This window comes from Taudactylus pleione, unplaced genomic scaffold, assembly GCF_031769625.1.
Source record: "Taudactylus pleione unplaced genomic scaffold, aTauple2 ptg000004l, whole genome shotgun sequence".
NCBI lineage: Eukaryota > Metazoa > Chordata > Amphibia > Anura > Myobatrachidae > Taudactylus > Taudactylus pleione.
The window spans coordinates 2,683,275-2,700,399 of record NW_028284407.1 but is presented as its reverse complement, the minus strand read 5'-3'; the positions used below and the strand labels follow the sequence as shown (position 1 = coordinate 2,700,399).

The 17,125-nt window shown below is 46.4% G+C and overlaps 1 protein-coding gene across 4 annotated transcripts in view; it reads right to left on the bottom strand.

Moving 5' to 3' along the window:
• DYNC1I2 (dynein cytoplasmic 1 intermediate chain 2) overlaps positions 1-17,125 on the bottom strand; it is a 110,256-nt gene that overhangs the window by 86,202 nt on the left and 6,929 nt on the right. The window lies entirely within an intron of this gene.

The window sequence follows — 17,125 nt, the reverse complement described above, 5'->3', positions numbered from 1 at the left end:
TTCTATTTTCGACTACATCATATAAATCATATGGGAAATGTAAAATATGTGGTTACAGTGATGTTAAGCTGCACGATACAAAACTGTTAAACGAACATATAGCTGGAGGAATCGGAAGAATTTCATTCCAGATCAAAAGAAAACATTACTGGAAAACCATTACCACTTGACAGTGGCTTCCGATGTATCTGTGAAAGGAGAAGTACATTAAAAGGGGCTGGCAGACAGGATGGAAGGTGAATCTTCAAAAGGAAGCTATTTTTTTTTATTATAGCTAGACAATAATTATAGCTTAAAGGGTCAGACAATGAGGAAAGAGAAAAGCATTCAGAATATGTGGCAGACACTACATTTAAGTGGGAACGGACAAGTAGCTTCCCACCAGTGACTCAGTCCTCCTTGTGTGAGGACATACAGTTTTAATCACACCACATCACACTAGGCACCAAGTGTGTAAGCCACGGATGCCCGTATGTCTGGCACAGGCAAGAGAAAACTACTGTCGGAGGGAGGGTGGGGTGGAGAAGACTCGGGAACACACTTTAGTAACTGTGTACAAACTTAAGGTGCCTACACACATGGCGATTTTATACACGATTTGCCCGATTTCAACGAATCGTGATGACAAGTCATGTAAAATATGCCCAAATCGTGAGTTTCTACTCACGATCACGATGCCGAGGCGCGTCCCCGCTCTTCGTACATCGCATCTTCAGATCTGCCGTGCTGTAGGGCAGATTTGCCAATCTGGGATACAATGCACAGGATGCATGATAGATCTTACGTCAGATTGGAAATTTTTTACTCGTGACCACGACTGCCGGGGAGCTGCCTGGGGAGAGTTCTGGGGAAATCGTGCCTCAAGTCGGATCGTGAGCACATCGCTGTGTGTAGGCACCTTTAAGGACATCCTACTGAAGAAATTTTTTTTTGCCAAGTCTGGACAAATTTGTCCCCCAAAAAGAGAGTGAGCCACAACGTCTTCCTATAGCCTAAATACTAGGTTTCTATTTATGCATTGATATTATTATTAAAAACGTTATTTATAGAGCGCCACAAGTGGTCCACAGCGCCACACAGAGGGCAAAACAATAAGACCGTAAACTTCAATACAGCAGACAAGTAACTAATAGCACTACAACTGATCAGCCACTGATGCAAGAGGTGCAATGAAAATAGTCAGTGTAAGCTAAAACCTGTTCCTATTAGCGTGGATGCAGATAACGGGTCTAGGTCGTCAGAAGAAACTAATGCTGCATACACACGTAAAGATTTTCTGTCCAACCATCCAACTAGTTGATTGGTTGGAATGAAAATCTGGTAACGTATGGGAGTAACTGATGATCAGCAATTTGCTCCTAAATGCCAGAAAACAGATGAAAATGGTCGTCAGACAAGTTTGTTAAATGTTTGATCTAAACAATTTGTTCAAACAACAGATTTTGTCCATTTTCCGGCGTTTGGGAGGAAATTGCTGATGGTCATTTGCTTTCATACCTTACCAGATTTTCATTCCAACCAACCAACTAGTTGGATGGTTGGACAGAAAATCTTTACGTGTGTACCCAGCATCAGACAACGAAAGAGTGCAGTCTGGGGGCCGAGAGCCCAAGCAGGTGGTGCTGAGTGCAGCTGGTATGTAGAAGTAGGGAATGACAGCAGGAGGGAGGAAGGCCCTGCTCGTGGAGCCTACAGTCTAAAGGGAATGGGGAGAGAACTAGAAGACATAAGAAGTGGGTCTGCTAATCGAGCCAACATATCGTCCACATCGGCAAATGTGTAACCACTATGGACGAACCTGCGCGCGCCTGCTGGTCATTCATCGCATCGACAAACTGAGCTGCATGCATGCTCAATCTGTCAATTTGATGAACAACCCCATGCTACTAGATGTGGCTTGTGAATAACCGCACTATGTGTCATCAATTGCACCGTGGGTTGGCCGGGTACACACATCGTGTAATGTGTACCCGGCTTAAGGGGAGTTAAGCGTAGGAAGTAGGAGTGAGAGAATTAGAGAAGGTGAGGTAGACCGCATGGTGATAAGTAGTGGACAGATATGCTTTTATGAACAGGTAGGTTGTCAGTACCCGCTTGAAACATTACAGGCTGGGGGATAGTCTGATGGAACGAGGGAGTGTGTTCCAATGGTGGGGGGCATCATGGGATAAATCTTGGATTCTGGAGTAAGATGTGGTAATGTGCGACTCCACTTATAATGAAGTTGCCACTAATCATATATATTTATATACTGGCTGGACCTAGTACTCAGTATTTATCGCTACAAGTGAAGTCTGTTTTTTATGTTGTTTTTTTTTTATATGAAATGTAATTATTTTGTCAGTGAAAAGTTTGAAGTAGGCGATTCTCATTGTACTTATTTTTTTGTGTGTCTAACATGATACCTACTAAGAACTGATATTTTAAAACTACATGCACAGTGTATATAGTGACCCTGTTAAGAGGTGTCTACTAAATGTTTGCCATTCTGTTGATTTCTATCCATAGGGCTGCGTACAAAAACCACTAGTGCGGCATGCTGGCTTCGTCTGCAGTTATATCATTCCCATAGAGCAGGAGTATTCAACATGTGGCCCTCCAGCTGCTGTGGAACTATACATCCCGGCATGTCCAGCCACCCTTTTAGCAAACACCAACAGCAAAACTGTTGCAGGGAATGCTGGGATGTGTAGTTCCACAGCTGGAGGGCCGCATGTAGTATACTCCTTCCATAGAGTACATTAGTTATGTTGCAGACAAAAAATGATGCTAGCACAGCAGTTAATATACTTAAAATAGTATTTTGCTATATTGTATAGCAGGATGGAATGTACTATTTTAGATGACCTTCAACAACAGAAAAACAGGTTATTAAAAATAAATGTAGAAGTTGCTCACTACACGCTGCAGTATTTTGCACAAAAGCAGGTCCAATCTCCCCAACTATAACACTGCGCTGTTTACAATATATGCCAACAGGGCGTTTTTTGGGGTCTAAAAGCGGGCTTTTTGACCAAATGCTTTGAAAGAGGCATATATTATTAGGGCTATGTATAATTTTGATTTGTTTTAACACAGTATTAATACACATCACCCCGGGGGCAAATCCATCATCAGTGTGATCAAAGTAAAGGCGGACTACATTATGTAGAAGGTTTGTCCGTTTATCACTTTGAATATTAACAGCCTGCCTGGGATCTGTAGCTAAGATTAGAAGATAAATGCACACACAGGCTGATAGCAGAATTCAGAGACAGCATTTAGCAATTGGATAGTAAATACTAATTAGATTATTAGCATATTGGTCATTTTCAGTCATCCTATTGCACATCAGACACTTTCCAGTTATTGTTTGTGACACTTCATGGTGTAGAGCCAGCATTAGAATCACCTTTACATTTCTTAGAGTTTTGTTAATAACATTTTGCACAAAAGACGGTCACTCTTGATTTTAGCTTTGCACTGTTAAACAATATTATTAATATTTAACGAACAGGGTGACAAACTGGTTAGCATTGCTGTCTGGAAGTAAAAGCTGTATAGCTTGTGAAGGGTATTCTCCCCATGGGTGTCCTTTCTACTCACAGGCCACACACAAAAATAAAAGTCTAATATTTGTGTATGTTTGCATAGTGGATAATTTAAACAGAAGTGAATGATTAAATACTGTTTGCAAAAAGCAATGTATATTTTGGTGTTATGTAAAATGATGATTAATATATTTGTGTCTATAGTCGCGCTGAGCTAGTCGCACTTAATATATACCCCTTTCACATCGCCAAAATAACCCAGGTTATTCCCGGGTTGTTGCCTGGTCGACCCGGGTCTACGTGATTTTTAAATGCACCAAAATGAATAACCTGGGTCGGCTGACCCGGTATTTCAACCCCGGTTAAAAGGAGGGTTAAACAGGGTCAGACCCGGGTTACTTGGCTCTTAAATGGTACAGACCCGGGATATTCGACCCGGGTCTGAGAAAATAGTGCTGATTGGCTTTTTCCAGTCAGCTGACCAGCCTGCACACAGAGCACATGTCTCTGTAGTTACATTACTGTCCTGCACTGCACACTTTGGGGAAAAGGCAGCTAATAATATAAGATATGGTCAGAACTTACCTTTGTTATCTCTATTTCTACGAAGTCCATAGGGTTCCAAGGATACCTTGGGGTATAGGTGATGACGTCAGGCATCGGGCATCATAGAATTAAAGTTTTTAGCCTCCCAGGATGCACTAGGGACCCCCTCCTATACCCCGCCCCCGAGCCAAGACATCTCAGTTACGTACCAAGCCATAGGCCGGAGGAGGAGAAGGAAGAGAGAGAAAATAGATCTGGACACACACAAGAATCACATTCTCGCCAGAGGGAGACGGAAAAACCGGTGACCAGAGTAAAGCCCATCTGCAGCACAGGTGCGACAGGGTGGGAGTCCTGTGGAACCCTATGGACTTCGTAGAAATAGAGATAACAAAGGTAAGTTCTTACCATATCTCATATTTTCTACATCAGGGTCCATAGGGTATCCACAGGATACCTTGGGGATGTCCCAAAGCAGTATCCTTTAAGGGTGGGGACGCTCCTGTGCTGAAAGGAGAATCCGCTGCCCGAAGGAAGCATCCTGAGGGGCAAAGTTGTCAAACGCATACTACCTCATAAAGGTATGGACAGAGGACCACGTGGCAGCCTTGCAGATCTGGACTGCAGAGGCACCACGTCGAGCTGCCCACGAATGAGCCCTCACAGAGGAAGGAACCGGAAGGCCTTCATGAAGATATGCTTCTGAAATAGCCATACGAATCCAGCCTGCCAAAGTCTGCTTTGAAGCAGGCCAACCCTTTTTACGGAAGCCATAGAGGACAAACAAGGCGTCCGACTTGCTAAACGAAGTGCGGTCAACATAAATCCTTAAGGCCCGCACAACATCCAAAGTGGCCTCACCCACGGAAAGGTCAGGTGAGTTAAAAGCCGGCACAACGATTTCCTCGTTGATGTGGAAACTCGAAACAACTGTGGGAAGGAAACCAAGACGAGTGCGCAGCACCGCCCTGTTCCTTTGACAAATCAGAAAAGGGGGTCTACAAGAGAGAGCCCCTATGTCAGAAACACGTCTGGCTGAAGCAATAGCCAGAAGGAAAATTGTTTTAGCTGTCAGCCATTTAAGGTCAACTGAGCCCAGTGGTTCAAACGGCGGTCCCTGGAGAGCTCTCAGGACCACACCTAAATCCCAAGGCGCCACCGGTGGAACAAAAGGTGGCTGAATTCGGAGAACAATTTGCATAAAGGTGCGCACATCAGGGATTGCAGCAATCCTACGATGGAACCAGACAGACAGGGCAGACACCTGTACCTTCAGAGAAGCAAGGCGAAGCCCATGGTCTAGTCCCGCCTGTAGAAAAGCCAACACTCTAGACAGACGGAACTCCCGAGGTGCATAACCTCTCGGCCGACACCACTGGAAGAACGTATGCCACACACGATGGTATATTCTTACAGAAGAAGGCTTCCGAGCTCTTAGCATAGTCCGTACTACAGAGCTGGAAAACCCCCTGGACCTTAACATGGCCGTCTCAACAGCCACGCCGTCAAAGACAGCCGAGTCAGGTCCGGGTGAAGACAAGGACCCTGTGACAGAAGGTCCGGTCGTAGCGGCAACCGCAGAGAACTGTCCACGGACAGACCCTGAAGGTCTGAGAACCAGTGCCGCCTGGGCCACGCGGGAGCTATTAACAGGAGCGTCCCTCCTTCCTGTTTGAATTTCCGGATTACCCGTGGAAGAAGGTAAAACGGAGGAAAGAGATAAGCAAACCGGACGGAGCATCCACCAGAGACGCCTTTTCGTCTCTTGTGCGAGACCCGTACACCGGCAACTTGTTGTTGTGCCGTGACGCCATGAGGTCGATCTCTGGAAGACCAGACCTGTCCACCAGAAGTTGAAAGACGTCCTGGTGCACAGACCATTCCCCCGGATGAACGTCCTGGCGACTGAGAAAGTCCGTCTCCCAGTTGAGAACTCCCGGGATGAATACTGCTGATATGGCCGGGAGATTGCGCTCCGCCCAGACAAGGATGCGGGACACCTCTATGAGTGCCGCCCGACTTCGGGTTCCTCCTTGCCGATTTATGTAGGCCACGGTGGTGGCGTTGTTCGTCTGGACCTGCACGGGGTGACCTTGGAGAACCCGCTGTGCCTGCTGGAGAGCACTGAAAACAGCGCAGAGTTCCAAGATGTTTATCGGAAGCTCCTTTTCCGCCTGAGTCCATCTGCCCTGGAAAAAGTGTGGACCCGTGACAGCTCCCCAGCCCAGAAGGCTGGCGTCCGTTGTCAACAGGACCCAATTCGTCACCCAGAATGGACGACCCTTGTTGAGATGGGACGTCTGCAACCACCAGGCTAGGGACAGGCGAACCTCCGGAGTGACTTAGACTCTGAGGCAGTCCATTCCATTTGGACAGGATCAATTGCTGCAGAGGTCTGGAGTAAAACTGGGCATATTCGACCATGTCGAATACTGACACCATGGAGCCCAGTAACCTCATCGCCGAATGCAGAGACACCTGGCGACTCTGCAGACAACTGCGCACCCTCAACTGTAAGGCAGAGATCTTTTCCCCCCGTCACAAAGATCCTTTGCTGTCCGGAGTCCAATAAGGCTCCGAGGTGCAGAATCCTCTGAGACGGGATCAGGGTGGACTTCTGCCAGTTTATTAACCAGCCGTGCCGACGCAGTACCGCAATCGTCAGGTCCAAGTGGTGTAGGAGCAGCTCTGGAGATCCTGCTACCAACAGAAGGTCGTCCAGGTACGGCAACATGCGGACTCCCTGCAGCCGCAGGGAAGCCGCCATGACCGCCATAACCTTGGTGAACACACCTGGTGCTGTCGCAAGCCCAAAAGGTAACGCCCGGAACTGGAAGTGATCGTTGCGGATTGCAAACCTGAGGAACTGTTGATGGCGTAAAAGAATAGGGACGTGCAGGTAAGCATTCTGTATGTCCAACGACACCATGTAATCCCCAGGTTCCAGTGCCAGAATGATGAACCGTAGGGTCTCCATCCGAAACCTCGGCACCTGCAAGGACTTATTGAGTGCTTTGAGGTTGAGGATCGGACGGTACGACCCATTGGTTTTCTGCACCAAAAACAGATTGGAATAGAAACCCTGGCCTCTCTGGGAGAATGGAACAGGCACTATAACTCCAGCCTGGAGCATAGTGTGCAAAACCTTCCGCAGTTCCATGGCTTTGATCCGGTCTGATGGAAGACCCGTGGTGAAGAATCGGGACGAGGGCCTGTGCCGGAAGGAGAGGGCATACCCGTGAGAAACCACCTCGTGAACCCAAGTGTCTGTCGTGGTAACTGACCAACACTGGGCGAACTGAAGCAGGCGGCCTCCCACTTTGGGATCCCCCAAAGGGAGGCCCGGATCGTCAGGCCGCAGGCTTGTCATCTGGCTTAGGGGCCGGACGTCTGGTACTCCAGGCCTGTTTCCGGGGCTTGGCCGATTTTTTGGGGCCAGCCTGTTGGGGAAAAGACTGTGCCTTAGGCTTACCCTGGGCCCTGTAAGGCCGAAAGGACGACGTACCTGAACTGGAAGGAACGGCAGCAGACGGGAGACATGCCGATTTGGCAGCCGCCAGCGTGGCTACAATTTTGTCCAGATCCGGACCAAATAGGACTTCTCCATTAAAAGGCAAAGCTTCCAAGCCCTTCTTGGAATCAGCATCCGCCTTCCAAGATCGCAACCATAAGGTGCGACGAGCAGCCACAGCTGCAGAAGAAAAGTAAGGGTACTGATATCCAAGGCCGCTTCATTGATACAAGTGGCCGAATCTCGGAGATTGCCTATCAACTCCAAAGACGCCTCCAAACTGTCAGCCCAGCGCTCCATAGCTCTGGCTACCCAACAAATGGCCATAGCCGGCCTGGCTGCTCCCCCCGCTAGGGAATAAACGGACTTTAGGCAGATCTCCACCTTACGGTCTGTAGCATCCTTTCAGGAGGACATGGAGGGCATGGGCAATGTGGCACTTCGGACTAGGCGTGTCACATGAGAATCCACCTGTGGAGGGGATTCCCACTTAGAAAAATAATTGTCCGCAAATGGATAAGCCACCGCCAAGCGTCTCTGAGGCTGATACTGTTTGCCAGGGTGTTTCCACGCCTCCTCTAAATGGTCTACTAACTGACCCGAAAGAGGAAACACTGTGGCGTCACCCTTAATATCCTTAAAAAAGGCATATTTTCACTTGGACACTGGAGGATCTTCATCCTCAATCACTAAAGCCGTGCGGACTGCCCGAGTAAGTCCAGGAATATAAACCTTGGACTTAGCGTCCGACTCTTTAGAACGGAGAGGTTCTTGGTCAGAAAGATCAGGAATCTCCCCATCATCGGACGTCACGTCGTCATCCTCATAAGGAGTGGACAGAGACGCCACCGGCCGCTTATGTGGCCACAACACAGACTCCCCTTGTAACACGTCTGACAAATGCTGTACAGAACTTGTCAGTGAATTAACCCACGCAGGCTCCTGAGAGACCTGAGGAGAGGAAATAGGGAGACTGTGGGGTACCATCAATTGTCTCGGGAAACCCTGCATGGGTGACAACACCACTGACTGCTGGGACAATCCCATCTGTGGGAACGCAGGCTGTGGAGCTAACTGGCCCACGCGGGTTGTAAGCCCTTTGGCGAAACAAGCCCAGGGTGGCTCCTGTACTGGAGCCGTGACAGTAATTGGCCGCGCCAATAAATAACACTGTCGACATAGCCCCTCCGCGTTACCCTCCCCCTCTGCTATTGGCACCTTGCATGTAGTACAAATAAGCTGGAGAGGAAAGTCACTCTCAGACATGATGGTAAGTATGTGACCCCTCTCACTGATACTTGTTAGCATAGTGGGAGAACCACCCTGCAATCACAGCACCGCAAGGGCTTTAGCAGAAGAAGACAGCAGAAAGTGAAAGTACAAGCAGCAGACGCTAGCAGAAGTCACATGCAATGCAAATAAATCAATTCCTGCACTAACAGCGCTGATCCTCAACTACGCAGACACAGAGCCTGGTAGGACACAGCGCTGCATACACAGACCTGTAACCAACGGAGGAGAGGTATGCCGGGGAACCCAGACCGCGATGCCACCGATCATCAGCGTCCAGCAGCGCTCACCATGCTTCCAGCAAAAGATGACCACCGAGGAGCAGAGAGGAGGCCGGCTTGGGGGAGGAGCGCTGCCACAGGGCCAGTCAGCAGATGCAGAGAGGGCTGTGTGCAGCGGGGGAGGCGCCGGCTGTGTACAGGGAAGGCGCGCTCCCCTGGCATGCAATTAACCCCTGGGACGCCGCAGCGCTACCGCTCAGCCGCGGTCCGCTGTCCCAGGGGGGTAGTGGAAGCGCAGGTTAGTTACCTGGCTACACGCTGCAGCCAGTCCCCAGGGAGCCCCCTGCCTGGGGACTCTGGACCATGTACTCAGCAGGGACCCACAACGGGACCCCGCTGCTTACCTGCTGCCCCCTTGAATCCGGCCATGGTCCCAAACATCTGGGGTCTCCGCTAGCTGTACCGGCGGGGGTGTAGGGAAGACAGCATGGACGTCAGCATTGACTGTCCATGCTGTACTTCCAGATGAGCAGCCACAGCTGCTTGCGAAAAAACTTCAGGGGCTAACCTTAGCCCCCTCTAAACAGGTGCATCCGACTCTGAGCCGGGCACCAACGAAACTGAGATGCCCTGGCTCGGGGGCGGGGAATAGGAGGGGGACCCTAGTGCATCCTGGGAGGCTGAAAACTTTAACTCTATGGTGCCCGATGCCTGACGTCATCACCTATACCCCCAAAGTATCCTGTGGATACCATATGGACCCTGATGTAGAAAATAAGCTATATACAGACAGCACGGTGTACTATACTGTACTTTCACTAGAGGAATCATGGCAAACTGGAGTGATGAAGAAGTAATGGAGTTGCTGCGGATCAGGGTGAGGAAGACATATGTAAACAGATAACTGGCACTGTCAGCAAAATGTGGGCTGCATCTGTGACATGTGCTCTGCCGGCATGATTGCTGCACTGCAAGCATTCCCCAGCCCCTCCTTTTCTTTATTGAAAACGTCGTCATAATTGTGAGCCAATAAAATCCTTTAAAAATGACATCACACTGTTTTAACATGGGCAACCCGGGTTGAGTTAAAAGGCACCAAATCTGCAATAACCCGGGAATAACCTGGGTTATTAAGGCGATGTGAAAGGTCCTGACCCAGGTCTGAACTGGGTCGGACCCGGGTTCAAGACCCGGGTCCGACCAGTGTTTGCGATGTGAAAGGGGTATAACAGAGCAGGCAATACCACCAAGTGATAATGTGCTGCAGCATACGAACTATGCAATACACCAGTGTTGGCTAACCTTGACACTCCAGCTGTTATGGAACTACATAACCCAGCATGCACTGCTACAGTTTTGCACATGCACTGCTACATGCTAAAAATGTGGCAGGGCATGCTGGGATATATAGTTCCACAACAGCTGGAGTGTCAAGGTTAGCCAACACTGCAATACACCATGGCCCTGATTCAGAGCCGGACGCTCTGACAGAACGCTTGCTCTGAATCAGGGCTGTCCTTCTGAATTTTTAGAGCAGCCTCCTGGCCGCTCGTATAGCTGTGGGTGACCACTCACAGCTATAGCGAGCGGCCAGGAAGATGGTCGCGATGGTCAAGACCATCGCGACCATCGGGCTTGCGACGAGAACCTTGTGGTAGGGTCTCGTTGCCGCAAGCCCTGGAGTGCTTTTGGCTCTATCAGAGCCGGGAGCAGTCCCACTGACATCACTTGTGATGTCAGTGGGGCTGCCCCCAGACGGTAGGCGTTCTCATTGGAACGCCTTCGTCTGGCCAGCCATGCCCCCGGCACGCCCACCAAAGGGGGCGTGCTGTCACTCACCATCGACAGCACGCCCCCTTTGTAGCGAGGCCTATAGCAACGGCTTGGCCGTCGTTATGCGGGTCTCGCGCATGCACACAATGGTGCCAAGTCCGTCGTGCGCATGTGCACTGGGCAAACGTCGACCCGCTTGCGAGCGGGTCTGAATTAGGCCCTGTATTCCCATCCATACAGGCCAGCTTACTGAGACACACCATTAAATTGCTCACATCAATTTGCTTTACTGGATACATTAAACTGCTTTTTCAGGAGCAATGTAGGCTTGTTTGCCTCATTTCCATATGACATTAGACAGTGCTACAGGAAATGTGCAATCCCTACATTAGAGACGGAAAATCCGCTAATCAAATCAGCGGGGGACATTATATAAAAAGCTTCATGGACAATCTTGCAGGGAATACACTCAAAATTAACCACTGAGGTATCTAATATCAAATAAATCCTTAGTTTCTGTTTAACTTAGGAATGTCCCCAAGTTTTATGTAACGTTTACACTCGTTGTCAGGAGGAATTAACAAGCTGCAAATGCTCACAGTCTTGCAAGTATTACTTTTACAAAAGCAAAGTAATTTACAATTATTATATTGGATTCAAGGCACATTGGATACATCCAATGTACATAGCAGAAGACTGTGGGCCTGATTAAGCTTGGATCGCTATTCTGCTTATACAAACGCAACGCAGTTGCTAATATCAGCAGTGATATGCAAATGTCTGGATTCGCATTGCGATCGCAGCCTTATATGGGGACGGCCACTTCCCCGTACTCACATCCGTATACTTTGTCAACATAGCGAATAATCGGTAACATCGGACCCATACGCCCGACCCCCCCTCCCCTCCCGTCACCACCCACAAACGGCACTACCTGTCAATAACTCGGCAATGGGTCTGCGTGGTCACTGCGATCGAAGCATCTGCTTTGCGCACTGCATACGCAGTGCAAAATAATCGGCAGATTGCGTGCGTATAAGCAACTGCGATCCTTGCTGAATCAGGCCCTGTGTCCAGTGCATGTCTGTACCTTGACAAATTAGCTGGAAGATATAGACCAGTGTTTCCCAAACTTGGTTCTCAAGGCCCAGTAATGTCGAAGCTGGTTTAGTGGCTGAGACAGAATCAGTGTAAAATTAGCTTGGAGCGACGCCATCTTGCGAATGGAAACCAGACTCCATCTTAAAAATAAGAATCTGCACAACGCCATTTTAAGTTACAACTCACGAGCTAAGTACAGATGGCAATATTTTTGGTAATACCTTTAGAAATAGTGACAGGCCCATTCTGGGGACAACCTTGCATAGAAATATACCAAAACAAACACAGTATCAGTTAGCAACTAGAAAAACAGCTTCCTGAGAAAAGGAATTAGAAAAAAACAATACACCAGGAACTGTGGGTGTTTTTGCATATAAAGGGAGAGACCCCCCATGTGGACAGGTGTAGCTGTGGAAATTGTAATATGGCCCAGACACTTGAATTTGACTGAATGAACAATGGTAAGCAATCTGCTCTTTTAAACTCACTGTCAGACAGTCTGGCACCACACGGTTGGTGGTCTCCACCCTGTTTGAGAGTGAAGCTCACTGCCCATAACACATTTGCATTGCAGTTTAAAAAAATGTTAGTAAGAAATTTATATGAAGTCCCCAAGTGGATGAAACGCGTTGGGTTTGCTGCCATTGCCTGAAATGAACTATTACAGATAAGCTTTGCTTTTTCACTCAAGTTTGGAACTTTTTTAATGAGTTTCTTATACTTGTTTTTATTTATTGATTCATCTGTGATACTGAATTTTGAAATATATGAATTCTACTTGCTTTTTAAATCGCTTTTAAACGGTTGAATTGTGTTTAGCATTTTTAGAATATTTATAAGCACTTTTTGCACACTGTGGGTAATTAATTTATCAGAACACTTCGTGCTTATCTAAGCAGTATCTATATACATTTATGTTTTGTGTATTTATTTTATTATTAAATTGTGATTATATATTTTTTCATCTATATACACTTTGTGTATTATGTTTCGTTGGTTGAACTACACACTTTATTAATTATTGCACTAATATACGTCAGTCGCTCATCACCAAATACACTTATAACATTTCACTACTAAGGGCTACCCCATAAGTCCTTTCACATTGGGCTTAGCTGACAACCTATTATAGTAAGGGAGTACGTATATTTTTATATATCCTGAGCAATCCTCTGAACTAACTCCAAGTTGGCGCCGACACTTCTTTGTGTACTTTATATTATATATATATATATATATATATATATATATATATATATATATATATATATTTTAAATCCATCATAAATAAAATCACATGCATAAACACCGCACATTACGCACAGTTGCGCTGTTAATATGATGCACATTAGCGAATGCACAATATCCTGCATGCGAACGCTGTTTATTAGCTGCATGCGTGCACATCTGCCCCAAATCAGATAAACCTAACTAGCATCTTTTCCCAAACCCCTAATACTTACATAATGCACACTCACTTAAAAGGTTCCATAGCTTTAAAGTATAAGATCTAAGATTTATTCATTTATTACAAATGCTGTGAAATAAAGGCTATATTGGTATCTAAGGTTTAATACGTGATAAGTAAGCCATGTTTGGTATTATACTGATCTGCACTTTCTCAACAGCTTTCCGGTATCATCGGTGTGAAGATCGCAACATGCATTCTCAACTTATGGACCGTAGAGATATAAAGCACCAAAATGTATTTTGTGAAACCAACAGCCTAGATTTGCATGCAGGGGGAATAGAGGAGGCAACAAGCTGTTAGAGGCTGTTCTGTGTCTATTTGAATCAACCTGTTAAATATCCTGTAAAACACACCGTGATGGGGAACCAATGGGATCAGCAACAAACACCTCTATTGTGTTGTCTGTTTCTGTAAGGGTATAAATGTGTGTGTTGTGACCCCAGTCTGGAGTCTTCTTGCTGATGCCGGTATCTGGTCCAGAGCGCGTGCGTATGTATAACTGTATCTTGGGTCTGTATAATTCTTTGCACTAAATTGTACTTAGATCACAGCGTGTAACTGACTGTACTTTACTTGAATAATACTTTGTGCTTTGGAAACATGTTCAATGTCTAAAGTCTTTATTTTACGGTATGACTGCGTACGCAAATAGCGTAAATTTTAGAGATTTATAGGCAGGTTTTAGAAGGTATAGGTAGGAGCGTATAGAGGTTCAAATTCAGTATCCTTAGTAACAGTACAGGTTTTAAGTAGATCCATGCTGGAGCACAGATGGTTAAATCAAAATAACTGGGGTACTAAATAAGTCACCTGTGCTCAAGTATGGTAACCCTTGAAACCTGAGGGTCAATTCAATTAGGCACGACTTAAATCCACGAGTCCAGGGCGGGACTGTCGCAAGGAGGGGCGAGCTGCAGGGCTGTTGGCGACGTTACCACGCCTCTCGCGCCTAACTGAATTGACACTTTGGACTGTTAGTGTGCCTTGAGGAACAAGGTTGGGAAACACTGTACTTGGCAGACCATAGAGTAGTGAAAAACGAATACCGCTTTTATACCTAAATTCTGGGTCTGACCCGGTGGTTGGAACAGGGTTCCAAACCAGATTAGACCCAGAATTTAGCCAGCGCTGACGCCAGGATATTCCCCGAGCCGGCGCCGTTCACACTGGAGCTGGGTCTGCTCATCTCCAAGTGCCACTGAAGCCGGCCAATCGGCTGGCATGCGGCGTGCTCCGGGTCATCGTGATAAACCCTGCAAGTTACCTGGGTTGGATTGCTGGGTCACTCGACCCGGGATTTCAACCCTGTCCCCTTTTACACCAAGGAGCTGCCCGGGTTAACACTGCAATAACCCGGGTTGTAGCTCTGGTGTAAAAGGGGTATAAGTGTGACCAAGCCTCGGAGGTGAAACGCACATCACTTCACTCCTGAGGTCCTGATGACACACGGGGCTCTTTCCAGATACCGTTGACTGATGTAACATCTATTTAAATTGCCCTATGACCACATACAGTAGGTACCGCCAACACACACCATCTATTCTCTAAAGTAGGATGCAGGAATCTCGGGTGCATTTTGTACCTGCAATGCCTTGGGGCATCAGAGACAATCTAACTCCCCTTAGAGACTACCAGTTACCGATGTATCCATCTTCCAAGGGAGCACTGTCCCTCTGCTCTCTCATTAATAATCCTATCCCTTGGAAGACTACTAAACAGCAGAGGCAAGGGAACACCTGATGAGATAGAGATTATATATATATATATATATATATATATACATATATACACACACACACACACATACACCAACAATACATATATACACACACACACATACACCAACATGCTACAGCAATCTTAGGCTCTGCCAAATTAATGCGGTACATACGTCTACAGACAAAAAGATTTTCTGGTTACATGATTCAGTAAACTGAATTATGATGAATCCTCATGCTGGGGTACAATGTGTGTTGGCAACTGTGTACAAGTTAAATTCACCTATGACTGATAAATCAAACACCTATACAGGGGTATTCAATATGGGTGCGATAACATAGTTTTTGTGTTAATATCGCAATTGTGACGTCATTATCGCAGGTTTTACTTTTACACCGTATTCAATTTCAGACTTATCGCAGTTTTGACAAGTCTTTGATAAAAAACGGTGATAACTTTTCACCATTGAATAGGTGTCGAAAAAAAGTGCAGAATTGGGGTTTAGGGGTGCAGGCTTAAAAAAAATAGCCTGCACCCCTGAGAATGACATTTAAAAAAGAACTGTCAAAAAAAGTTTAAAAATAAATAGGGACACCCCAAAAAATTAATTTAAAAATTGGGGTAAAAAAAAAAAAAAAATGGGAAAAAATTGTTTAGCAATAGGGAAATAAGTTCAGGGCTATTCTGCAAGTATGCGGCAGATGTTTTCTAGAATAGAATTATAGCAGCAGGTGCACAAATGCAGAATTTTAAAAAAATTACTTTAGGGACACCAAAATATGCTAGTACCCATTTTCATGTACCCCAAATTTGATGGGACCACTTAAAAAAACGAAAAAAATAACCTAAGTGCTCTTCTGCATCACTTCTTCAATGTCGGGAAAAAAACACCTGCTGCGGCTATTTAAATCCTCGACTTTCAATTAAAGGCTAAAACGGGGGTACCCATAGTGTTCCCCCATGGTTTTACAACTTTAGGGGGGTCTTACAATTATTTTAAGGAAAAATTTGTAACTTTACGCAAATCCAACTTCGGAGTTTCCCGTTTTCATTAATTTTATATTGAATACGGGGATAAGCGGGAGCGCGCACCAGACTTTAACGCAGGAAAAAACTCCGATATGAAACGTTAACTTCGACAGTGAAGTTAACGTTTCATATTGAATACCTCTCATAGAGTTTTATATGTGTGTCTTGATGCTTGGGTTGCTATTCCTGATATTTCTTTATTTGCATACTGTATGTGGTCCTGCCTTTGTGTCAATTACCATTTAAATAATCTATTTTAAAAGTTATATGTTTTGATGTTTAAGTGATCAGCTCACCTTTTTTTCCTTTGGCATTAACAGGACACTGTGGCCCTCATTCAGAGCCGCTCGCTATTTGCGGTCGTTCGTTTTCTAAAAAGGGGTGGCTATTCAAATGAACCGTTCGCACTTTGCGGTCTGTTCACGCCTCTAAGTCTGAACGAGCAAGCAAAACATGCGAACGTAAATTTGAAAAATACGCCCCCTGGCTGCTCGCACCATACGTCATGTCCGCTATTTATTAGATTAATCGAGTACACATCGACCAGCGTATGAACTGCTCGCTATTCTTGTGGTTGGTTTTTTCAACCACTATTTTGCGAGCAGTTCTGAGTTAAAAAAAACCAAGTGACGTGGTCAATGACGCTGCTGGATTAATTATGCACTCCCTTAAAATGCCCGTTTTGACCTTTAAGCACGCCTGCGATCGGATTTCCACTCCCCGTTTTCAAGCACCTTCCCCTGTTACCACCCACATACGCCTCATTCTGTCACTCAAATTAGCAGGCATTCGCTATTTTGCGAGCACATGAATTTCGACCGCACTGACTGGTTCGCGCATGCGTATAACGATCCGTACGCATGCGCAGTTGGGCAAACATCGCTTGGAGCGAACGAGCTGCCGCTTACGAGTGGCTCTGAATCAGGCCCTGTGT